This window comes from Amblyraja radiata, chromosome 1 (genome assembly GCF_010909765.2).
Source record: "Amblyraja radiata isolate CabotCenter1 chromosome 1, sAmbRad1.1.pri, whole genome shotgun sequence".
NCBI classification, from domain to species: Eukaryota; Metazoa; Chordata; class Chondrichthyes; order Rajiformes; family Rajidae; genus Amblyraja; species Amblyraja radiata.
Genome location: NC_045956.1, coordinates 109,230,602 through 109,255,612, shown reverse-complemented (window position 1 = coordinate 109,255,612; position 25,011 = coordinate 109,230,602). Strand labels below are relative to the sequence as shown.

Below are 25,011 nucleotides of genomic sequence, written 5' to 3'. Positions count from 1 at the left end.
CGGGAGCCTGGGATCTCGCGACGAGGTCGCCAGTTGTGGAGCTCCAACCGGCGCGGCCTTGTTGGCTTCGGAAGCCGCGGCCTCCAGTACGGAAGCGGCCGTTCCAGGTGTCCCAAGCCGCTGCGAGGATTCTCCCGACGCCAGAGCAACATCACCCGGCGAGAACGGCCAGGAACATCGGGCCTCCATAGAGGCAACTGTGGAGGCCTCAATGGGCCCGACTATCGGTGAACTGGGGTTGGGGACTGGACTTTGTGCCTTCCCTCATGGTGGGACCCATTGTGGGGGGATGTTCTTATGTTTAATTTCTTATTAATGTTATGTCTGTATTCTTTCTTTATGTGCTGCACTGGCAAGAAGCATTTCACTACACCTAGGTGTATGTGACTAATAAATAACCTTTGACTTTGACTTTGGTCTAGTATATTACTAAAAGTCTGATCTTGACCGTTTTTGGCCCACTGTGCTGCGATTTCCGAGAGAACGCTGCCACCTACGGCCATCATTTTTGGCCACCTCGATCAGAGCCCACGTCTGCCTTCCTGGACCAGAGTATTTTTCCCATCGATGAAAAATCAGAGAGAAATTAATGTTTAAAAAAAATTCACCATTCTCTCTGCTGCCCCTGCTGGAGGGAGGGGGAGGGACTATAAAACCAGGAAGTGGTGTGCCTCAATCAGTCTCTGCAACTGATCAGTCACTCTGAGCTCTGAATGACACTGAACAAATGTCTACACAGCTGTGAGTACCCTTAATGTGGTTTGAAAATGAAAATATGGTTAGTTTGAAGTAAAAAAGCACTGCCTGCAAATGTTTGTTTGGGGGGTTTGGGTTGAAGTAAAAGGCACTCTCTCTCTCTCTCCCCTCCTCTCTCTCCCCACCTCTCTCTCTCCCTATCCCTCTCTCTTTCTCTTTCTCTCTCTCTCTCCCCCCTGTCTCTCTCCCTTTCTCTCTCTCTCTCTCCCCTCCTCTCTCTCCCCACCTCTCTCCCCATCCCCCCCCCCCTCTCCTCTTCCCCCTCTCCTCTTCCCCCCCCCCTCTCCTCTCCCACCCTCTCCTCTCCCCACTCTCTCCTCTCCCCCCTCTCCTCTCCTCTCCCCCTCCTCTCCCCCCCCTCCCCCCTCTCTCTCCCCTCTTTTTCTCCCCTCCTCCCCTCCATCCCCTCCCCCACCCTCCCCTAAACCCCCTCCCCTCAACACCCCCTACCCTCTTCCCTCCACCCTCCCCCCTCCCTCCCCCTGCCTGCTCCCCACCTCTCCCCCTCCCCCCCTCTCAGCACCCCCTCTCTCTCCCCCTCACTCTCACCCTCTCTCTCTCCTCCCCTCCTCCCCCACCTTTCCCCCCCTCACGCACCCTCCCTCTTCTCCTCCCCTCTACCCCCTCTCCCTCTTCCCCCTCTCTCTGTCTCTGTCTCTCTCTCTGTCTCTGCCCCTTCTCTCTCTGCCCTCACTCTCTACCCCCCCCCCCCCCCTCTCTAGATGTGACTGCAAGTTGGGGGCTATGCGTCAGTAGATAGGGTGTTTATGGGGTAAAAGGAGCAAATTAATAATTTAATATAATATCAAGGGGGGTAATTAGCGTGAGTGCGGGGGGGGGTGGATAGTTAGTGTGTGTGACGCTGCATGCCGCCTCGCCCACCCCCCCCCCCCCCCCACAACCGCACGTTGGGGGAACAGACCCAACGGGTCTGCACTTGGTCTAGTATATGTATAAAAATACTTTAACTTGACTTGCCAATAACATCTCATGGCCCCTTTTGGCCCAGGTAGAGGTCATCCCTGCTTGCTTTATATTCCTCAAAGGCTCTATCTGGTTTTATCTTCTCAAACTTTAGATATGCTTCCGTTTCTTTTAAACCAAATTTACAACGTCTCTCTCATCTATGATTTTCCCAACTTGCCATCCTTATCCCTCCTCCTTTACCATATTGAAGTCTGATCACTTTGTCTTTAAACAATTCCCACATGTCTAATGTGATCTCACCCAATAGCAGCTGTTCCCAATTTACCCTCACTAGCTCCTGCCTAACAATGCTGTAATCTGCCTGCCCCCAATTTAGTATCCCCGTCACCACAATGGTCCAGGCTTATCCTTATTCATTTCATACTTAATCTCAACTCCAGATCAAAAATGCAATCAGCTGTGCTCAACCTGAGACAGGTACTGGGAACTGGATTGATGTCAGTGAGCGGAGACAGCAGGTACCTGATGTATGATGGAAGAGGCAAGGATGGAAGATTGGGAAATACCAGATACCACAAGAATCCAATGTAGGTGATCCCCTGGCAATGAGCTCACTGATAAATTGAGGCTCTGGTCAAGAATAAGAAGGAGGCATGGAACAAGTATAGGCAGCTGCGATCAAGTGTATCCCTGAAGGAGTTTCGGGAATTGAAGAGCAAACTAGTTCAGTTTAATTTATTGACACGTGTACAGTGAAATGCTTTTTGTTGCATGCTAACCAGTCAGCTGAAAGACAATAAATGATTACAATCAATTCATTTACAGCAGGGCTCGAAATTAATGGTTGCCCAGGTGCCAATTGCCACCTAAAGTCCCTCCGGGCAACCTTAAAGTTGTGTCATTTTGCCTGGCTTGGCAAACACCCAGGACACCTGCCGTTCAACTCTGAGCGGGGGCCCCCCCTCTCTAACTCTCTCTCTGTCACTCTCCGTCACTGCCCGCCATCCGTGACTGGACCGCTGGCTCTCTGCTCTCCGGCTGCTCCTCATTTGCCGGCACGGCCGACAGTCTTGTACATGCGCACTGCCATGGCATGCACATCCTCCCCCTGCACATGTGCACTGCCACGGCAACTGGTCGGCGCCGGGCGCTTTCTCCCTCCCTTTGCATTGTGGGAGATCTGGCCGCCATTGCCGTCCGGTCGCCGTCTCGCCACGACCGCTGAAAAACAACACAGAATCACTCCCTGGAGCTGGAGTAACTCCCTGGAATAACTCTTGCTTCTTGCGTTCCTGGACCTCCAAAAATATTCCAAATGGAATTTAAACTGGAGGTAGTGGAGGGTCCATCACCAAACTTCAAACTGAAAAATAACAGCCTATTACACTTTATCTGTTTATTTATTGTGTATATATATGGTCTATGGTATATAGACACACTGAACTTTTATCTCCTGTTCTGTATTATGTTTACATATTCTGTTGTGCTGCAGCAAGCAAGAATTTCATTGTCCTATCTGGGACACATGACAATAAAACTCTCTTGACTCTTGACTTGGACTTAAGCAAAAAAGGTTTCTTGGGGGAAAAAAGAGGTACCTTAAATTTAGTTGCATCTGGTTGGGTAACAATGGTAGGGTGAAGACTATTCCATGCTTTAATTGTGCGGAGGAACTCCATGGAGCAGCCAGCGCTCTGGATAGAAGAAATTGTGTGATGTTTCAGGTAGAGATCCTTCTTTAGACTCCCTCTGGTTTTAGTGTTTTAGTTTAATTTAAAGATACAGCGAGGAAACAGGCCCTTCAGCCCACCGAGTCCATGCCGACCACCGATCACCCGTACACTAGTTATATCCCACACATTAGCGACGTATGCGTATATTCCAAAGGTGTGCAGGAACCTATTTCATACCCAACCCAAAACGTAATATTTTCCTTTTGGCCAGAGATTATGTCTGACCTGTTGAGTTACTTCAGCTTTTTGTGTCTATCTTCAGTTTAAACCAGCATCTGCAGTTCCTTCCTACATACACGATACTATACAATAGTATCTGGAATATATAATATTCTCTCACGTCTCAGTTAGAACAATGAAATCCTTACTTGCAGCAGCACAACAGAATATGTAAACATAGCACTCTGTAAACAATGTTATAAACGAGAAAACAAAACGGTGTATATTTATATATGAATATATAACTATATAAATATATGTGTGTGTGTGTATAATATATATACCCACACACACACACACACACACAATTCCCTCCTGGGATTAATAAAGTTCTATTGTATAGTATCGTGTGTGTAGGAAGGAACTGCAGATGCTGGTTTAAACTGAAGATAGACACAAAAAGCTGAAGTAACTCAACAGGTCAGACATAATCTCTGGCCAAAAGGAAAATATTATGTTTTGTGTTGGGTATGAAATAGGTTCCTGCACACCTTTGGAATGTGGAAGGAAACAAGAGCACCCGGAGAAAACCCATGCGATCAAAGGGAAAAGGAGCAAACTCCATACAGACAGCACTCATATTCAGGATCAATTCTGGGTCTCTGGCACTTTTAGGCAGCAACTTTATAGCCAATGTACTGCCCCATAGTCTTGAATTTAATTTAAACATACAGTAGCTGTAAAGGGGGACATGGCGTAACTTAGAGATTTAAGACTGAAAATGGATAGTTTCTTTTTTTTTAGTAACCAAAGTTATCAACATATAATTTTTTGCATATTGGAAAACAAAATATTGTGGCACAGCTGGTGGACTTTCTGCCTCACACGCCAGAGATCTGTGTTTGACCTTGTCCTCGGGCACTGTCTGTGTACAATTTACACATTCTCCCTGCAAGCGTGCGTGTTTCCTCCCACATCCCAAAGACGCATTGTCTTTGTAGGTTACCTTGTCTCTGAAAAAATACCCTTAATGTGCATGGAGTGGGTGAGGAAAGTAGTATAACAGAGCTTGTGTGAATGGGGAGACAAAAATGCTGGAGAAACTCAGCGGGTGAGGCAGCATCTATGGAGCGAAGGAAATAGGCGACATTTCAGGTTGAGACCCTTCTTCAGACTGATGTGAGGGTGGGAGGGGCGGGAAGGAGAAACGAAGAGGCGGAGACAGTGGGCTGAGAGAGAGCTGGGAAGGGGAGAAGAAAGCAGGGACTACCTGAAATAGGAGAGGTCAGTTCATACCGCTGGGGTGTAAACTGCCCAAGCGGAATATGAGGTGCTGCTCCTCCAATTTACGGTGGGCCTCACTGTGGCCATGGAGGAGGCCCAGGACAGAAATGTCGGATTCGGAATGGGAGGGGGAGTTGAAGTGCTGAGCCACCTGGAGATCAGGTTGGTTATTGCGAACCGAGCGGAGGTGTTGGGCGAAGTGATCGCCAAGCCTACGCTTGGTCTCACTGATGTAGAGCAGCTAACGCCTAGAGCAGCGGATGCAATAGATGAGGTTGGAGGAGGTGCAGGTGAACCTCTGCCACACCTAGAAAGACTGCTTGGGTCCTTGTATGGAGTCAAGGGGGGAGGTAAAGCGACAAGTGTAGCATTTCCTGCGGTTGCAACGGAAAGTGCCAGGAGAGGGGGTGGTTGGGTGGGAATGGACAAATTGACCAGGGAGTTACAGAGGGAGCGGTCTCTGTGGAAAGCCGATAGGGGAGGAGATGGGAATATGTGGGCAGTGGTGCAATCCCATTGGGAGACAAAAAAGCTGGAGAAAATCAGCGGGTGAGGCAGCATCTATGGAGCGAAGGAATAGGTGACGTTTTTGGTCGAGACCCTTCTTCAGACTGATGTCGGGGGGGGGGGGAGACGGGAAAAAGAAAGAAAGAGGCGGAGACAGTAGGCTGTGGGAGAGCTGGGAATGGGAGGGGAAGGAGGGAGAAAGCAAGGACTACCTGAAATTGGAGAAGCCAATGTTCATACCGCTGGGGTGTAAACTACCCAAGCAAAATATGAGGGGCTGTTCCTCCAATATGCAGTGGGCCTCACTCTGGCCATGGAGGAGGCCTAGGACAGAAAGTTCGGATTTGGAATGGGAGGGGGAGTTGAAGTGCTGAGCCATCGGGAGATCAGGTTGGTTATTGCGAACTGAGTGGAGGTGTTGGGCGAAGCGATCGCCAATCCTGTGCTGGGTCTCACCGAGGTTGATCATACGCTGAATAATCCAACCACATTTTTGTTTGGAAGTGGAAAGAAATAAAGAAATTGCATTCAGTGCAATGTGTAAAAAGAGTTGAGATATTGTATACACTGTATTATAATTTTGCTGCATGTTATTGTGGCTCGTCTTGATTGGTGAATATGTTTAGTTTGTGACTTTATTTGAAGCAGAGATAATATGTGAATGCTTCATTGAGCATAATTCCAATTGGTAACTACGCACTTCGTCCAAGCACATTATCGCACATGTCATGCAAGCCGTCTTAAATGACCACCTAAACTGTCATTTGGCAACCTAAAAAACTGCCACGGTTGCCCGGCTGGAAACAGAGGAAAAAAAGTTAAGTGAGAGCTCTGTACTGTGTATAGATCCTCTTCGGATCATTTACCTTGTCGTGGTGAAGAGGCTTGCGTGCCCCAATGATTCTGAGAGCGATGCTGTCGGAAGCACCAGCTTCTGGTAGGGCCACCCATGGCGGTAAGGTTGAGGATGACGGCCCAGACTAAGAAAGGTCCAACCTACAAGACCTCAATGGCGGACGAAGGCGTGAAGGCGGATGAAGGCGGATGAAGGCGGATGAAGGCTGCAACAGATCTATCAGCTCCAATCGTCTTGGTTCCCTTGCCACTGGAATGAGTTGATTGATTTGTGAAGGACCGTGTGCTTCTTGGAGTGCAACTCAAGTACACGTTAAACAAACACACGCACAGGCGTCTTCGTTCTGTGAGCAGAACAACAGAAGGTAGACCATCATCCTCAACCTCGAGGGATAGCCAGGACATGATAGATACATGATAAGGGAATAACATTTAGTGCAAACTAAAGCCAGCAAAGTCTAGTCACGGATAGTCTGAGGGACATCAGAGGTAGATAGTAGTTCAGCACTGCTCTCTGGTTGTGGTAGGATGATTCACTAGCCTGATAACAGCTAAAAAGGGAAATCAGGAAGGCAAAAAGCAGAAAGGAGATAGCTCTGGCAGATAATATTAAGCATAGTCCCAAGAGATTTTATGTACATTGAGGGAAATTGAGTAACCAGAGAGAGAATAGGGCCTCTCAGGAATCAAAGTGGTCAACTCTGTGTGTAGCCACAGGAATTGGGCAAGGTCCTCAATGAATATTTTTACTGTGGAGATAGACATGAGCACCAGGGAACTTGGGATAGTCAATGCAACTGTCTTGAGGGTAGTCAATATTATATAGAACAAAGGACAAAGGACATTTATTGTCACATACACCAATTGGTGCAGTGAAATTTGAATTACCATGCAGCACACAAATAAGATAAACACAACACTGTAGAATTTAACATAAAACATAAAACATCCCCCACAGCAGAATCAACGTTTCCCACTGTGAGGGAAGGCAATAAAAGTTCAATCCTCTTCCTCTCGTTCACCCGTGGTCGGGGCCTATTGAGGCCTCCGCAGTCGCCGCTACGGACGGCCCGATGTTTCAGGCCCTCTCGCCAGATGATGGTACTCCGGTGTCGGAAGAACACTATCAGTGGCTTGGAGTTTCCGAATCGGCCGCTTACTACCGGAGACCCCGGCTCCCGAAGTCCACAGGCCGAGCTGGGCGGAGCTCAAACACTGGCGACCTCGGCGAAAGTTCCCAGGGCTGCACGATGTTAAAGTCAGCGCTGCCCGTGGCTGGAAGCTCCGCAGACCACAGCTCCACGATGTTAAAGTCGGCATTCCCAGCACTCCGGAGCTTCCAACACGGCGACCCTAGTAAGGCATTGGCCGTTCCACGATGGTACTTAAGTGCTGCGCCGCCGCCGCTGAAACTGAAGCTCTGGCCGGTCTCCGGCAGGAAAGGCCGCCCCAATCCAGATGGTAGGCCGCGGGTTGGGGGCGAAGATGCGGCTCGGTGGAAAGACACATCCTTGACCAGGTAGGGACTGTGGAAAACAGTTACCCCCCCCACATAAAAAAGACCTCCAAAACAAAACTTTTGACGGACTACACAATTTTAAAAAAGGATGGAAGTACGAACAGTTGCAGGCGAGGCTGCCACACTCGATGGCACCACCACTCGGACCTATGGTGTTTGAAGATGTGCTGAAGGTCCTAACGTGTATGAAGGTAGGCAAATCCCCAGGGTCTGATCAGATATCCAAGCCCACTGTGGGAAACTAGAGAAGAAATTGAAGTGCCTTGGCTGAGATTTATGAGGCATTCGTAAATACGGATGAGGTGACAAAAAACTGGAAGGTAGCAAAAGTTGTGCCTCTATTTAAGAAGGGCTGCAAGGAATGACCTGGGAACAATAAGCCAGTGATTCTAACATCCGCGTTTAGAAAGTTACTAGAGTATTCTGAGAGTTAAGATATGCATGCATTTAGATGGGAAAGGGCTGATTAGAGATAGACAGCAGAGTTTTCTACGTGGGAAATCATGTCTTAAGGGCCTGTCCCACTTTGGCGCGTCATGCAGATGGTGTGTGAGGATTTTGAGCATCCCAAAATCCTGGGGCGCCACGCACGTCACTGCATACGCCACCACACGCCATGCGTGCGTCATACACACCATGCATGCGTCATTGTGAACCAAAATGTGACCAAAATGGCTGATGAGGGGTAGAGCTCTAGACATTGTTAATATGGCTTTCAGCAAGGCATTTGACAAGATTTTGCAAGGGGGGCTGCTCTGCAAGGTTAGGTCCCATGGGATCCATGGAGAACTAACCAACTGGATAGAAAATTGGCTCTAAGGAAGGAAACAGAGGGTGATGGTGGAAGGACTGATAGCGGTGACCAATGGCGTGTCTCTGGGTTCGTTGCTGGGACCATCGCACCTTGTCATCTATACCTATGATTTGGATGAGAGTGTGCAGTACATGGCATGATTAGTAAGTTTGTAGCTGACACGAAAGTGGGCGGTATTGTAGGTACCGAAGATGATTGTCAAAGATTGTAGAAGAATCTTGATCAGGTGGACAGGTGGACTGAGGATTGGTTGATGGAATTTAATCCAGTGAAGTGTGAGGTGTTGCATTTTGAGAAGTCTAACCAGTGTAGGACCTACACAGTGAATCGCAGAACTCTGTGGAGTGTTGTGGAGCAGAAGGATCTAGGAATGCAGGTACATAGTTCCTTTAAAGTGGCATCTCAGGTAGATATGGTGGTCCAAAAGGCTTTCACCACTTTGGCCTTCACCAGTCAGAGTTATAGAACTGTCATGTTATAGTTTTACAGGACATTGGTGAGCCCACATTTGGATTATTGTGTTCGATTCTGGTCACCCTATTATAGAAAACACGTTTTTAAGCTGGAAAGGATGCAGAGAATATTTACTAAGATGTTGCCAGGATTCTTGGGCCCGAGCTATATAGGGATAGGTTGAACAAGCTAGGGCCCTGGTCCTTGTAGCACAGGAGGCTGAGGGGTGATCGTTTCGAGGTGTATATGAACATGAGAGGATTTGATCGGGTAAGTGCACAGATTACTTTTGCCCAAAGTAGGGGGATCAAGAAACGGAGAACATAGGTTTAAGATGAGGGTAGAATGATTTAATAGGAACCTGAGCGGCAACTTTTTTTGCACAAAGGGTGGTAGGCATAGGGAACAGGCTGCCAGAGGAGGTTGGTGAGGCATGGACCATCACAACATTCAGACAGTTGCATGGATATGAAAGGTTTGGGGGGGGGGGGGATAAGGGCCAAACGCAGGTAGCTGGGACTAGTGAAGATGGGGCAAGTTGGGGGCGAAGGGCCAGTTTCCACGCTGTATCGTACTATAAGGAAGGATCCACATGAGGAGCAGTCGCGCCATACGGGACCACAGCAAGGAGACAATGGTTGGAAGACAAGGGTGTGGCCAACCCCGATCATAATCATTACCCGTGCGCTGGATCTCACGTTTCCCCGCTGTCCTCTCACCTTTACCTGAGTTGCTGATGGGTGTGAGGACAGTTTGGCTCCATGGGTTGATGCCCCGCCCCGGATATGTGCGGGCCGCCGCCGCCACCACTCGCGGGCTGGGAGGTGCAGCCACTCAGGTTCACTTTGTTTACTCGAAGCACTTTACTTTGGGAAATGTTTTCAAACACTTTGTTTTGATATTGCTTGTTGACGACGGGTGAGTTATTGACCAATTACATTTGAAGACAATACTCAGTGATGCCGGTTAATTGTGAACCTATTCCTCAAGCCCGGGGTTGTGATAGTTTGATCTCGGCCGGCGGGCCGGCGGTGCGCACCTTTGCCTCGTTGTTCTCACCTTGGAAACAGGTTAATATTCCGTGTAAGTTGCACGCAGTGTTGGTGTGGTGGTGGTATGCACAACACCTGGGTATACACAACACCTGGGTATACTTGGAAGCAAGAAATACATATTGGTATTGGAAATGGAGACGAGGATCTTAAATATGCTGTTAATTTTCGTTCAGGGAGCTGGTGTTTAAAGAACAAAGTACAAAACCTGAAAGGGTGTGGGCGTTACTCACACCTGTAAATGTAATTCTTGCGCTCTAGGAATCAAAATGTAATTGCAGATCAAGGTTATGACTTTTTAATTGGAAAATCAATGGATGGTATTGCATTGTTTTCTGTCATAAGTATCCAACTGCATGCACCGGTGATTCCTCGCGTGTATTTGTATGTAATTTCGCTTCTGGGGAAGTGTATTTAGTGGTTCGGGAGCGACGGTGTCCATATTTTGATCTATTTATGAACACATGGAGAATGGTTTCACGGAAGTATTGTTGATTGTTGATGGGTTTGTAAGATTCACTTACTGTGCCGTTAAGAACAATAGTGATATCTAAGGAATCTGTCCAAGATGTTATTTGGTTTGTCACAGTTTGTATTAGATTTTAAGGGAAATGGAAATGAATATTGTTGTAGAGTTTACAATATGTGGTGCATAGCGTGACAATCAAAGGGCGGAACTTTCTGAATTTGTATATGAATCACCCTGCCTACGCAATTGATGTGTGTGGCAAGTTTTTTTTTCACACGGTGTGCAAAGTGCTTTGAGGCAGATACAATAGTGGCATTTAAGACATTTTTAGATATACGTATATGGATTATGTGCAGGCATATGTGTTGATCTGGACATCATGTTTGGCACAAATATTGCGGATTGGAGGTCTCGTCCCTGTACTGTATTGTCTACGTTCAAGCAAGAAAAAAGTGTACACTGGTAATTTGAGTTTCACTGTACCTTACTTGGTACACGTGACAATAAACAGACCCTTGAACCTTAAAATGGCAGGACCTTGAGGAGCATATTGGAGTGCAAGGACATAACTTCCTGAAAATGGCAACAAAATTGGATAGGCTGGTAAAGGTTTACAGTTTGCTTGTCTTCATGAGTTTAAAAATTGGGAATAATTTTGCTGCTGTATTAACTTTTGGTTAGATAACGTTAGAAATATTGTATGGAGATCTGGTCGCCGCACTAAGGAAGGATGTCGAAGCTTTAGAGAATGTGCAGGAGAGGTTAACCAGAATGTCGCGTGGGTTAGTTTATTAGCTATAAGGAGCGCTGTACTCACTCTATACTCATGACTGCGTAGACGGTCACAGTGCGAACTCCATCATCAAGTTCGCTGACGACACCACTGTTGTGGGACGTATCGCTGATGGGGATGAGTCAGGGTGTAGAAGAGAGATCGAGCAACAGACCATATGGTGCCAGCGCAATAACCTGGCCCTCAACACCAGCAAAACCAAGGAACTGATTGTGGACTTTGGAAGGAGTAGGATGGGGACCCACAGCCCCGTTTATGTCAACGAGTCGATGGTTGAAAGGGTCAAGTGCTTCAAATTCCTGGACGTGCACATCTCTGAAGATCTTTCCTGGTCCGAGAACACTAATGCAATTATCAAGAAAGCTCATCAGTGCCTCTACTTCCTGAGAAGACTACGGAGAGTCGGTTTATCAAGGAGGATTCTCTCTAACTTCCACAGGTGCACAGTAGAGAGCATGCTGACCGGTTGCATCATGGCTTGGTTCGGCAACTTGAGCGCCCTGGAAAGGAAAAAACTACAAAAAGTAGTAAACACTGCCCAATCCATCATCGGTTCTGACCTTCCTTCCATCGAGGGGATTTATCGCAGTCGCTGCCTGTATTATCTCCCTGCTACCTTTAGGTAGAAGGTACAGGAGCCTGAAGACTGCAACAACCAGGTTCAGGATAGCCATCAGGCTATTAAACCTGGCTCGGACAAAACGTTGATTATTAATAACCAATTATCTTTTATTTGCACTTTATCATTTTATTTATTTATGTGTGTATATATTTATATTATAGTATATGGACACATTGATCTGTTTTGTAGTAAATGCCTACTATGTTCTGTGTGCTGAAGCAAAGCAAGAATTTCATTGTCCTATCAGGGACACATGACAATAAACTCACTTGAACTTGAGATTGGTCAAACCTGGACTGTTTCCTCTGGATCATTGGAGGCTGGTGGGTGACTTGATGGAGGCATATAAAATTGAGAGGCATAGATATTCTGAGTGTGAAAGTGAAACGTGGGCTGTGGAACCGAGGGGGGGGGGGGGGGGGGGGGCTGCAGCCCCTCCACATTTTTGGCGAGACATGCTTCAAAACCTGAAATTATCCGGCCCAATGGCATATTTTTCTCATCTGCCATCCAGAATCTCAGAACAAGCAGTGAGCGCGGCAAAACCACGACCAGCCATGGCGGAAACAGACTGCACTGTCGGGGGAGGTGGTAGAAGCAGAATGTACCACAGTCCGACAGGACCTACAGGATGTTCCTCTCGAGCAGGCGAATGGGCATAGAACGGCGAGGAACTATCTCATCAACCTCTCTGGCTTGGATGTAATAGTCACATTTTATTTTAGGTATAACTGAGGGGTCGGATTCCTTCCAGAATGCAAACACGGCCCTTCTGTGCTGAGCTTCCTCATTATCTGCCCAGTCTACGTTGGTCTGTATTTGTGATACCACCTTCTGGGGTAGGCAGTTCATTAGGATTGAATTAAACTGTGGTGATTTGCTGCCCTAATTATATACCCCATCACCAGCATAAATACGATGGGCTGTTTTAAATCTCTCCCAGAAATCATGGGCTCCCTCCTTGGGTAGCGGCTCTAGGACCTTTCCTATATCTATTGGTCTTTTCAGGCACAGTCAGGGCATCGAGCATGTGATTTAGTCTGAGAGTAGTTCTTCTAAATTAGACTCTTTCCAACCCGTTACTCTACCCTGCCTTGTAAAGCTGGTCTCCACTATGAAACCTGCAACCTGCCCCCTCGACGTTGTCCCCTCTGCCCTTCTGAAGGATGTCATTGCAATAGCCGGTCCCAGCATCCTCTCTATCATCAACAGTTCTCTGGCCACTGGCACTGTTCCAACCTGCTTCAAGTCCAGTCCCTCCTGAAAAAACCCAACCCAGACCCCACCTTGCCCAGCAACTATAGACCTATTTCCAAACTGCCTTTCCTTTCAAAAGTCCTTGAAAAGGTTATTCTAAATCAACTAATGCCTTACCTACAACAAAATACCATCCTGGAAAGTTTCCAATCAGGTTTGAGGGCCCACCACAGCACAGAGTCTACCTTGTTGAAGGTACACAACGACCTGCTTCTCACCATCGACTCCGGCGACTGTGCAATCCTGCTCCTTCTTGACCTCAGCGCAGCGTTTGATACAGTGGACCACTCCATCCTAATTGACCGTCTCCGGTATGGGGTTGGTATTGATGGCACTGCCCTGAACTGGTTCATCTCCTACCTCAACGGTAGGAGTTTCTCTACTAACATAGGCAACTCTTTCTCTTTCCCAGCTAGCCTTTGCAGCGGGGTTCCACAAGGCTCCATCCTTGGCCCCATTCTCTTCTCTCTGTATATGCTCCCCCTAGGCCAATTCATTCAAAGGCACGGCATTTCCTTCCACTGCTATGCCGACAGTCCACTGCTGTATCTCCCCCTGAAACCCAACAACCGATCAAATCTACTCAGCCTTATGGACTGCCTCGAGGATATAAAGTGTTGGATGGCGCAGAACCTCCTCCAACTAAACGAGAGCAAGTCTGAGGCCATCCTACTCGGCCCCTCGGACTTCATCAAAACGATAACAGGCAGCCTTGGAAGCCTAATCTCCTTACTCAAACCTCACGTCAAAAACGTTGGCGTGATATTTGACTCCGCATTGAAGTTTGACAAACAAGTCAATGCTGTGGTAAAAGCTAGCTTCCAGCTTCGCACGATTGCTAAAATCAAACCATTCTTCCAATTTGACGACCTTGAAAAGAACATCCACGCATTTCTCTCCTCCCGCCTTGATTACTGCAACTCCCTCTACACTGGCATCAGCCAATCATCCCTGTCCCGCCTGCAATTGGTCCAAAACACTGCAGCGAGACTTCTGACGGGCACCCGAAAAAGTGACCATGTCACCCCAATTCTGGCCTCTCTCCACTGGCTCCCAGTGCGGTTCAGAATCAATTTCAAGCTCCTCCTGTATGTATACAAACCCATTAATGGGCTTGCCCCCACCTACATCAAAAATCTGCGAACCCACGATTCTACCTCCAGGTCCCTCAGGTCGTCCGACTTTGGTCCATACTACTTTGTGGTTGCAGCACCTAGACTGTGGAACAGCATCCCTCTTCTCATCAGAACTGCCCCCTCCATCAACTCATTTAAGTCTAGACTTAAAACTTATTTCTACTCACAAGCGTTTCTTGAGGTCCTCTGAGGGAGCACTGTATGTATGTATTTATGTGTGTATTGTTAGATCTATGTACCACCGTTAGTACCTGCACTGATGTAAAGCACTTGGTCAACGAGAGTTGTTTTTAAATGTGCTATAGAATTAAAATTGACTTGACTTGACTAGAGATTCTGCATTGGGCGGTGCGTTATATCTGGTCTGTAAATCCTCCCATGTATTTAAGTCCATAAGCTTCTTCCATCGTTCTACATCGGTTGGGTTCAATAAGGCTTTGGTTAGGGAGAACACGTCTCGTGCCGACGCGTCATAAAATCGGACCGTTGACCTGATATAGTTCACAAACCCTGGTGGGTCTTGAATCCTATCTGGGGCTTGGTTCCTAATAATCATAATTTCTTGAGGTTTCCAGGCTATAATATACTCTCACAGTTTGTGGTTGGTTACCTTGTCCTGCCAGCGGGCTCATCATTGCCCTCATGGGGAAAATGTGTTGTGATACTCCCCCCCCCCCCCCCCCCCCCCCCCCCCGGTCTCTTGTTTGTTTATCATAACTCTTTCACCGACCGTCTTGGTTACTTTCCCCCCCCCCCCCCCCCCCCCTTGCATGTTCATCCACATTCCCCTTAGCTTCGTCCTCTTTTACTATATCTGATTCTTCCCTTGGTGGTGCGGTTGCTCTCTGGAATCATCTAGTCAGGGTTGGGTATATAGGGGCGTAAGGTGGGGGCAGTGGAGGTGGAGATAAAGGTAGAGGTGGTCCACACCATTCAGGGTGGTCCTCTTCCTTGTCTATGACCCAGGGATCTCCGGTGATATTTTCATTAACCAGTTGTTTGTTAATGTCCAATTTATTACTTTTTTCAGTGCTAAAGTTATCCATTTCAGATCACTTTCCCTGGTTATTAAACCACTGGCATTCTAATTCTAATATCTCCTAGTCTTTAATTTGTCCCAGTTTCTCACGTAGCCCTATCCCTTTCTTGCTCTCATTATCCTTCAACCTCTTATTCCGCGACACATCCCACTTTCTCTGCGCTTCATCTTTCCGTTCCTTCATCCTTTTCTTCCACTTTTTACCCGCCTCTCGCTCCCATATCAATTGTTTGGCGGTTTTAATAGTATCCACATTCCATGTTTCCCCTCCTGGCCAGGCTTCATTTCCCCTCCAGGCCAGGTTTGGTCAATGAAGCAGACAATTGTCAGTAATCTTTACGTTTCCCCGGATCCAAATAACACATATGCTCCCGTCACTCTTATCCAGAGCCTGTCCCATTACTCGGCTCAATATCGGCCCGAGAGAGAGAAAGAGAAAAAGAGTCGAGAGAGAGAGAGCGCCCCGAGAGAGAGAGAGTCGGCCCCGAGAGAGAGAAAGGGGGGGGGGGGGGGGGGATGGGGGGGATATACCCCCCACTTTTTGAGTTGGGGGATGGCCTGTGTTATCCCCCAGTTTTTGGAGGTCGAGCAACAGCAAAAAATAATAATTGTGCCGCCCTCCCACACCCTTCCCACCCCCCGCTTGATCGCTCCACTCCCTCACCGGGTACCCCCGAGGCCGGTGATCGCTCAGCACCCCCACTTTCAAAAACATTCCGCGGCCCCTGTGAAATGCTTAAAGGAAATAGTGGGCCAAGTTTGTTTACAGAGGATGCCTGCAATGCAGTCAGGGGAGGTGGTAGATGCAGAAACTCTGTTTAAGAGTCATTTAGACAGACATGGACAGGAATAGTGGGATGCTAACCATGTACAGGCAGATGGGAGTAGTTTAGATTTGCATCATGAGCAATAGACTTGGTGCCCTAAGGGCCTGTTGCTATGCTGTGCCATTTTATTCCATGTACTAAACAATAATACCACTGGCCGCCCTCAGATAATACCAGATTACCTGAATTAGCAGTCCTTGAACATTGATTTATTCTGGTTAGAGTCATAGAATGATACATTGTGGAAATAGACCCTTCGGCCCAACTCGCCCACACCGGCCAACAATGTCTCAGCTACCCTAGTCCCACTTGCCTGCGCTTGGTCCATAACCCTCCAAACCTGTCCTATCCATGCACCTGTCCAACTGTTTCTTAAATATTGGGATAGTCCCAGCCTCAACTACCTCCTCTAGCAGCTTGTTCCATACACCCACCACCCTTTGTGTGGAAAAAGTTACCCTTCTGATTCCTATTAAATCTTTTCCCCTTCACATTGAACCTATGTCCCCTGGTCCTTGATTCCCCTACTCTGGGTAAAATACTCTGTGCATCTATCTGATCTATTCCTCTCATGATTTTGTGCACGTCTATAAGATATATATCCTCCTGCGCTCCATGGAATAGAGACCAAGCCTACTCAACCTCTCCCTATAGCTCACACCCTCTAGTCCTGGCAACATCCTCGTAAATCTTTTCTGAACCCTTTCAAGCTTGACAATATCTTTCCTATAACATGGTGCCCAGAACTGAACACAATATTCTAAATGCGGTTTCACTAACATCTTATACAACTGCAACATGACATCCCATGAGTGATAAATACCAGCAAAGACACAAGGTAGATATAGTTTTGTGTAATACAATGAGATCTTTTGCATCTATTTGAGGGAGCAGTTGTGGCTTTAATATCTCATCCAAAAGAAAATGACGTATTGAAGTACAACAGTTACAGTGAGAGAATGCTGGTCCACATTGTGTTAAATCAATAACTTTTTGTATTCAACAATCTTTGGACTCTGAATTGCAAATGTTGCCAACAGAGTATATTGACCTAAAGATAGGCCCAATGAACTATTACACGTGTTTAAAAAAAATTGATAAAGCAAATGCAGATATAAGTAAATTAGTGCTTTGATGTAAAATCAAATGAACTCTGAACTCTACGCAATAAAGTGACCCGTTCTGCAAACTTCCTCTTAAGAACAGGAAACCTAATTGTTGTAAGAGACATTGTCACCAAGGTATTCCCATTTTAGACCAGTTTGTCCAAAACCACACATGAACCATATGGAAACTTTTGAGAGTTTAAAAATGAGAATATTTGATGTCTGTTGATTTTCTCTTTTATTGGTTCATTAATGGCATTAGGGATTAAACTTACTAAATGACTCAATTCCAGTAGAGGTTTATTTATCCCTTCTTATCTACACACCGTTCCTTCTGCAACTTCACTCATCCTTCATCACCCATGTCACCTCCTCTCCAGGTACTGTTCCTGCAACCAAAGTAAATGTAACCAGTTCCTATACCTACTCCCTTGCCTCCATCAAGGGACCCCAACAGCTCCTCCATGGGAGATAGTGGTTCATGCGCACCTTGGACCACCTCTAACCTCTACGGCATCCGATGTTCCCAATGTGGCCTCCCTTACATCGGTGAGACCAAGCGTAGACTTAGCGACTGTTTCGCTGGATACGTGCTCGATCCTACTGGATCTCACAGTTGCAAACCATTTCCTTTTCCCATTCCCATACTGATCTTTCTGCCCAACGCTGCCTCCATTGCTAGCATGAGGCCGTATGCAAACCGGAGGAACAGCACCTCGTATTGCACTTGGGCAGGCAGCTCACAGGCCAAATGTATGAATATTGAATTCCACAATTTTAGATAACTACATAATCCTCCCCTTCCCCTTTTCCCAGTCCCCTTCCCACCCTGTGCCCCACTAGATTCTCACCTATTTCTTTCCCCTTCCGCCTACATTCCTTCCCCTCTCTTCACAATTTACAATTCTTCAATGCTTTGAGTTCCCCTGCCACGGGTACCATGTAATCCCATGCTACCTGCTCCATGGTCGGATAGTCAGTGACTAAACCGTCTCCCCCACCTGGTTTGGAGGTGAGAAGGGGGCTGTGGACCCCCAGCAGGACCTGTCAAATGGCGGATGAGCTCCTAGCAAGTCAATGGTCATCCACACTTCAGTAGAAGTTGCGATCACTGTCGTACATAGCATTGTAAGGCACCGTGCCCGTTGATGTTTTCGATGATGATGATGATGATCAATGCTTTTGTCTCACACCTTCAGTCTTTTCCTCTTACCCTTTGTTCAACAACCACGCGATCAAACACCCCCAACCCCCACCTGCATCCACCAATTACCGGCCTGTTTTTGTCTAGGAAGAAAAATTTGGTCTTGCATGATAGATCGGGATAGGTTAAAACAATAATATGGAAAGCACCAAAAACAGCTGTACCATGTGTAGTATTAAACCATGAATTAAAATGGTTTAGTATGTAGGGTACTGGAGTTTGTTTACTTATCTCTTTTGCTTATCATGGATTTGACTACTGTAAAGTACCTGATACGATGGATTATTGTGTCTGGGTTGTTTCTCCATTTCCAAGTTCAGGAATTCCATGACAACATATTAAATGGATCAGAAATAAAATAAAGCTGACGCAGGCAGCAAAATACAGGTATTCAATCAAGCCAGTTATTGCATGATCGTGTACATAATAATCTGATTATGCTGGAGCAAGTTGATTTCCTTGTTCTTGTTTGCCTTCATTCTTTCAGACTCTCTTGCAGCAGATAAACAAAGACATTGTTTTGGTATTTAATTGCGCAATTGATAATGCTGTAAATTTGAACAAATTCATCAGCTTGTGAAAAAAATTTGAATGTTCAACAGTGTAGAAGTTAAGCAAATGGACTTGTTCCTGTTTATTTTTACTTTGATTGCTCATAGTATATGAGACGGGTAATTTTCTTAATTGTCAACTATTTTCTAGTTCATGTTTTTGAAATAACCAATTTAAACACTAAGGTACACAAAAATGCTGGAGAAACTCAGTGGGTTTAAACACCAACTTGCACTAAAAGTACTATGTTAGTTAAATAGTAGAAACAAAGGGCACAGTGCTGGAGTAGCTCAGCAGGTCATCTCTGGAGAATGTGGATAGGTGACTTTTCAGGTCGAGACCCTTCTTCAGATTGTGAAGTTGCTCCAGAGCTTTGTGTCCTATTATGTTCAATTACTTGCAAGTAACAACATAGAAACTTATTTTTTTCCATACTTGAGCAGTAGGCCTCGTTTTGGTTATTCTGTTCCCAGAATTGTATTCCCGAATCGTTTATCCAACCTTATGTTGACCTTTCTTAATTTAGTAGCTGACTTTCATTACATTCCAATCACACACACAATGCTATATTTTTAAGTGCAGCTTCAGCTCTGTCCTAAATCTCTTGCATTTAATTTCATATCCGTTTCAGTTTAATCACTGGCAACTGCTCATTTACAGCTGCTCTGAATTATACCGTGATTTTTAAACAGCATCAAATCACTTTGAGTCCACTAAATAACAAAGCAAATCAGAAATTTACTTTGTATGCAATCATTTTTAAAGTGTAAATGATGCAAACTAGGTGTGAGGGTGTGTTGATGTGCGTATATTTGCAATGACATTTGGGATGGGTAGTTTGATTGTGTTAAAAGTTAGGAAATTGAGTATATAATGAGGGAAAATGTGAGTCATACATTCCAGTGTCTAAAGGTGTATAAATGGTGCAAGATTGCCGTAAGAAACGTTAATAGGCAGGTGCATTGAACAATAGCAAGACGGTTGGAGTTTAGACACAGGAAGTAAAGTAAAGTAAAGTAGCCTTTATTGTCATTGAGTGTTACTAAGGCCACACCTCACACTGCATCACTTTGATTTCCTTAGTTATGAAAGGTTATATTAGCATTGGAGGCAACTGCCATCCACTTGGATAATTCCTGGGATAGTATATTTGTTCTATCATGAGTAGTTAAAGAATTTAGATCTATATTTGGGGTTTAGAAAATTAAAGGGTGATCTTTTTGAAAAGATATAGAAACATAGAAAATAGGTGCAGGAGTAGGCTATTCGGCCCTTCGAGCCTGCACCGCCATTCAATATGATCATGGCTGATCATCCAACTCAGTATCCTGTACCTGCCTTCTCTCCATACCCCCTGATTCCTTTAGCCACAAGGGCCACATCTAACTCCCTCTTAAATATAGCCAATGAACTGGCCTCAACTACCTTCTGTGGCAGAGAATTCCAGAGATGGCAGGATAGATGTTCCGATGCATTTATTAGTGGGAGAATCTTGAATGAGGAAACATAGTAACAAGGATGAGGGAACTTATTTAAAACCTGAAGTGCAGAACTTCTTGCAGACGGTGGTGAATCTCTGGAATTCTACACTGCAGAGGGTTGTGAATGGTAGATCTTTGCAAGTATTGAAAGAGGAAGTGTATAGATTTTGGAGGATTAAGAATAAAGAGGTCAGCCAAGATCGCATTGAATGGTTGGGTAGGTTTGAGAAGCATTTCGTTGTCTCTGTACTGTACACTGCACAATGGCAATAAAGTTTGAATCTGAATCAAGTCAAGTGGCCTACTCCTGTCCGTATTTTATCTAATAGTTGTGCGGTCTCTTATCTGCGTTTTATGCCCTCCCAAAGATTTGACAGTTTGGCCTTGTGTTTGGTGCATGTGCCTGAACCACCAGCATAAGCAGGGGTGGCATGAAGCACGTGGCACATATTTTGATATCAGTTGCACAAAAGATTTTTTCAAGGAATTGAAGTTCACTCACTAAAACCCCTATACTGTAGAGTTGAGGCTTGTAGACGATTACCTTACCACACCATACATTACCGACTGCTGCTATGGGGTCTGAGGCATTCACAAGGAGTTCCTGACACTTTATTTGGGAATTTGCTCCCAGCCATTACTCACAGCCCCTGTTTATGTGTTTGAAGAAACCACATTACTCAATTCAGCCTCCACTGCGCCTGATGTTTATTTCCCCTGACATTTGATGTTCTCATTCTTTGGTTCAGAAGCTCCCTACCTATTCCTCCCTGAATGCTGCTTATTGCCCACCAGACTTGTTAGTTGAAAGTCCATTCTTCACAGAAAATAATGCACAAGGCCTTGCTGCACAATAGAGTTTCTATGCCAATGAGTCTTGCACAAACCCCTGTGCTTCAATGCATCTTTTAAACATAGCAACACACTTCTAGCTCTCTCTTCTAGCTTTCTGCATCTTGTGTTTATATTAACTCATGTAACATTTCTGTGAATTTGTCTATGGCCTGAATATTCTAACCATAGTCTATGAAGTCCAGGACTTGGAGTGCATGGGATCCAAGGAGAGATAGCTGAATGGATAGAAAATTGGCTTCATAGAAGGAAGCAGAGGGTGATAGTGGAAGGTTGCTTTTCAGTCTGGAGGCCTGTGACTAGTGGTGTGCCTCCGGGTTTGATGCTGGGCCCATTACGGTTTGTCATCTACATCAATGATATGGATAAGAACATGTATGGCAAGATTAGCAAGTTTGCTGATGATACAAAAGTAGTTGGTTTTGCAAATAATGAAAATGGTTGTGAAAAATTGCAGCAGGATCAGGATCGTTTGGCAAGGTGGGCTGAGGAATGGTTGATGGAATACAGTGAAATGTGAGGTATTATTTTGGGAAATCTAACATGGTCAGGACCTACACTTTGAATGGTGAGCTCTGGGGAGTGTTGTAGGGCAGAGGGACCTACGTGGGCAGGTGCATGCTTCCTTAAGTTGAATCGCAGGTATATGAGGTGATCAAAAAGGCTTTTGGCACATTGGCCTTCATCAGTCAGAGTATTGAGTATAGAAGTTGGGAGGTCATGTAAGATGAGTAAGCAGTTCTATAAGATGTTGGTGAGATCGCATTTAGAGTATAGTGTTCAGTTCTGGGCACCATGTTATAGGAAAGATGTTGTCAAGCTGGAAAGGGTACAGAGAAGATTTACAAGGATGCTGCCAGGACTAGAGGGTCTGAGCTATAGGGAGAGGTTGAGTAGGCTGGATCTCTATTCCTTGGAACAGGAGGATGATCTTATAGAGGTGTATAAAATCATGAAAGGAGTAGATGTTTAGAGTTTCTTGCCCAGTGTAGGTGAATCGAGAGCACATAGGTTCAGGTGAAGGGAAAATATTTCATAGGAATCAGAGCGGTAACATTTTCGCACAAAGAGTGGTGGGTTTATCATCTAAAAATTTTTTTTTTTAATTCTATTTATATTCTACATCAAAGTCAAAGTAGCCTTTATTGTCATTCAGACCTTGCGATCTCAACAAAATGTTGTTGCCTTGCAATCCTACATATAGTAAAAATGACAAAAGCATGACATATTCCAACCATGGGTTTGTTTGTTAGAGAACTGCATCTAAGCAGCATCTGTGGATGGAAATGGATAGATGGTGTTTGGACCGTTCTCGTTGTGAAGAAGGGGCCTGCATTAAAACGTTGCCTCCTATACTCCTCCACAGATGCTGCCTAACCTGCTGAGTTCCTCCAGCAGTTTATTTTAGCTTGAAGTTTATTCATTTATTATTTCTTAATATGCTTATTAGAATTATAAATAACAACATGAAATACAAAGTATGGAATTGTGAAAGCAGTTGTTGAGCCAGACCTGAAATGGCATCATTGCTGAGAAATTAATTCCCAGCCTATTGAAGTAAACGTGATCCATCCTCCCCCCCCCCCCCCCCCCCCCCCCCCCCACCTTCTGTCATGATTGGATCCCTCCCCTGCCCCTCTCTGTCCTGTGGTTCTGCTCTTTATAATTTACATTATATTTCTGCTTTAAAGTTTATTAAAGGATCGCATGTTGTATTACCACTTATAGTGGTCATTATCTGGTTATCAGTTATTGCGGTCATTCTTGCAAGAGACCATGTCCTCTCATTGACCAGAATAGTTTTTGGTCTTGGTTTCAAACTTTAATGTTGTATATAGTGTGTAACACTCAATTAGTTTTGACAGACATTACCGGATGTTTACAAAATTAGAGACTCTTAACAGACCAACAATCTAATCAATCCAACATGTGCTTGCATATAAATAGGCACTAAAATCATAAGTGTAGCTCTAAACTCTACCTCTGTACTGTCTACAATTGACCATACTGTTACAATGTCTTGGTATCATTACGATGAATCACATATTATTCTTCAAGAAGAAATCTTAAATGAGTCATCTGTTTATAGTAATGGTACATATTTTTGGCATGTGGGTATAGCATGTATTACATTTTCCAAATTTCTTCTAATTATTGGAAAAACAACATAATTAACCAAACACTTATTGATTCAATATATTAGAAAAGGGGTCACATTTCTTGGGTTGAAGATAACTCATTTGCAATCTAGTTCTCTGGCGTAGAAAATGTTTATACAGTAAAGTAAACCCTTGTTTTAACAGACAACTTTATAACGGATTTCGGAAGACGGTTTCAGACGAACCTGTCGATGCCATCCCTGGCTCGCAAGGTGCACCAGAAGGTATTAGGAGCACAATTAGGCTATTCGGCCCATCAAGTCTACTCTGCCATTCAATCATGGCTGATCTATCTCTTCCTCCTAACCCCATTCTCCTGATTTCTCCCCTTAACCCTTGACACCCATACTAATCAAGAATCTATCTCCGACTTAAAAATATCCATTGACTGGTGAGGAAGGGTTCGCTGGTGTAGATCAGCGGCATTGGCACCTAGTTTCAAGGTGAAAGATAAAAAATGCTGGAGTAACTCGGTAGACTGAATCTGTCTGACGAAGGGTCCTGACCTGAAATGTCCCGAGCGATGTTCTCCAGAGATGCTGCCCTAACTGCTGAGTTACTGTAGCACTTTGTGTCCATTTGTGTATTAACCAGCACCTGCAGTCTTTGTTTCTGCTCCATACAAATATAATGCCTTCACTGTGTAGCAGAAAATTGGCAATAATGGACACCATTCCTTCTTCCCTTCACCCCTCCCCTTACTGTTAAAACATTAATGTGAGGTGGCCATTGCACACAGCTATCACTGTCTTGACAAGAATGGGATTCTGGTCTAGCAGCAAGAAGGTTCAACATTATCGAAGACCAAGCTACACTGCAGAGGTTTAGTGCACAAATGTACGTGTATGCACAAATACACCCTGACCGCACTTGCATTCTGATTTTGTGGAGCAGAGGTGATTATTGGGATTGGGGTGTTAATTGGATGGAGAAGATGGTTGAGTTGTTTCTGAGATGATGTATTTCTCCAGCTGCTTATGCAGGAACTTTGTTGTTTTCCTGATGCATGGGCTTTGGGTACTCAATACCACTGTGAATACTGTTCCTTCACTTTGGCCACTCGAGCCACAATTTACCAATTATCTATGTATATGTTGCATTTCTTCAAAGACGTTTAGAGCACAGAACTGCAGAGCACAGGAACAGGCCATTCACTCCACGATGCCTGTGCCAGAGCATGATGCCAACTCAATCTCTTGTCTGCTGGTACCTAATCCTTACTACCTCTCCTCGTAGCTAATACTCTCTAATCTAGGCATCATTTTCATAACCTCTGCACCCTTTCAAAAGCCTCTGTCTGCATCCTTCCTGCATTGGGGTGACCAGAACTCCACCCATTACTCAAATGCAGTTAAACCACAGTCCTATATAGCTGCATCATGACTTTCTAACTCTTATATTCAATGCCCCGACCTATGAAGGTAAGCATACCATATGCCTTATTTACCAGTCTAT

The 25,011-nt window shown here is 45.3% G+C and overlaps 1 protein-coding gene and 1 long non-coding RNA gene across 4 annotated transcripts in view; one reads left to right on the top strand and one right to left on the bottom strand.

Annotated features, from left to right (window-relative positions):
• Nucleotides 1-2,302: 2,302 nt before the first annotated feature.
• Nucleotides 2,303-23,360, bottom strand: LOC116977938. Its single transcript, XR_004413336.1, has 3 exons — nucleotides 23,349-23,360; nucleotides 6,139-6,146; nucleotides 2,303-2,403 (listed from the first exon to the last, which is right to left on the bottom strand). It is a non-coding gene; the product is annotated as an uncharacterized LOC116977938 (long non-coding RNA).
• The window catches only part of lnx1 (ligand of numb-protein X 1), a 156,469-nt gene continuing 141,226 nt past the window's right edge, over nucleotides 9,769-25,011 (top strand). The window contains exon 1 of one of the 3 annotated variants that reach the window (XM_033028535.1): nucleotides 9,769-9,845. The gene's annotated coding sequence lies outside the window, so the exon portion shown is untranslated. Of the gene's footprint in view, nucleotides 9,926-9,971; nucleotides 10,091-25,011 lie in introns of those variants that run through there. The other 2 variants (XM_033028514.1, XM_033028520.1) reach the window with 2 other exon arrangements.